We start from the raw sequence: 1,401 nt of genomic DNA, 5'->3' as shown, positions 1-1,401 counted from the left end.
GTTTATTTATGTATTAAGTTTTCTACCTTTATTTATTTTTTAAAAAATTTTATGGAATATTTCCTACAATATTTTATTTTCAAAATCCATATACTTTTTATAGTCTTTTATGTTTTGTCTTTGACATTTCTAGCAATACATAAAATTTTAAAGGTCTCAGAATGTTTCAACTCTAGTGATTGCTTTCTATTTTATAGTTTTTTACTAGGGTTTTCTTATTTTCTGTATTTAATTTTAAGCCACACACATTGGACAGTATTCTCATTGTTGTTGTTTTCTGTTTCTTTTGCTTTTTTGGGGGGGTTTTGGCCAGTATTAATTTACTCACATATTGATTTTTTTTTTCTCTTTTGCATGATACTTTGAATCTTCGAATTTCTTTCTAAAACTATTTGTTCCTGTCCACAATGTACAACTATATATATATATCCTTTTATATTAGCTCATTCTTTGATTTTTGTATTTCTGAAAATATCTTTGCTTGCCACTGATTTCTAAAGAAAAAAAATATATGGAGACTGAAACTAAGTTGACGATTATTTTTTTCTTTCCTAGAACTTTAAGATTATCATTTCACTGTTGTGACTTCCATTGTAGATCTTGAGAAACCAGATAAAAGTCTAATTGCCTGTTCTTTGTTCATTATCTGGTCCTCTTCTCTGGATGTCTCAAAGATGTTCAGCTTGCCTTGTATGCACAGCAGTTTGAAAAAAAGATGTATTTGTGCATTTATTTATTTTGATTAATAAATCAAATGAACTGAAATTGAACATTGCCAATTATCATCATTTCAACAAACTTTCAGATATTCTCTCTTCAGTTTAGAGCCTTTGTTCCATTCTCTTCATCTTTTGCTTCTGAAACTTTAAACAGAGGTAGTGGCCTTTTGTTTACTTTTTTGTTTTAATCTCTTTTTCTATGCTGTATTGTGTCATTTTTTGAGTTCCACTTTCCAGTTCTCTAATTCTCTTTTAATTTTTTTCTAATCTTATTCAGCCAACTTATTTGCCCTAAGTTTTACAGATATTATCCTCTAGGCCTATTTCCTTTTGTCTTTATTCATGATCATTTTTGCCAAGCAAAAATAAAACAATTCATATAGTTGAATTTATCAGTAATTTATTTTGGGGTGTTAGGTTTTTCCCTCTCAAAAAAAATCTTACTTAATATTATTGTGTGTGTGTGTGTGTGTGTGAGAAAATAAATCCACTACATTTCCCTAGAGATCTGAATAGATAAGAGCATGCCTGCCATATTGCCTAGTGATCTTGTCAATCTTGGATGTGGGTGGCTAATAATCAATCAACATGGATATCTGTCAGATAACATTTCAAAATCTGGAAACAGATCTCAATCTTGTGCTTTAGAAACCTCTTCTAAATATCACCAGACCTAACATGG

This window comes from Orycteropus afer, unplaced genomic scaffold, assembly GCF_000298275.1.
Source record: "Orycteropus afer afer isolate SDZICR_OR568_19922 unplaced genomic scaffold, OryAfe1.0 scaffold00972, whole genome shotgun sequence".
Lineage (NCBI taxonomy): Eukaryota > Metazoa > Chordata > Mammalia > Tubulidentata > Orycteropodidae > Orycteropus > Orycteropus afer.
This window is presented reverse-complemented; position numbering follows the sequence as displayed.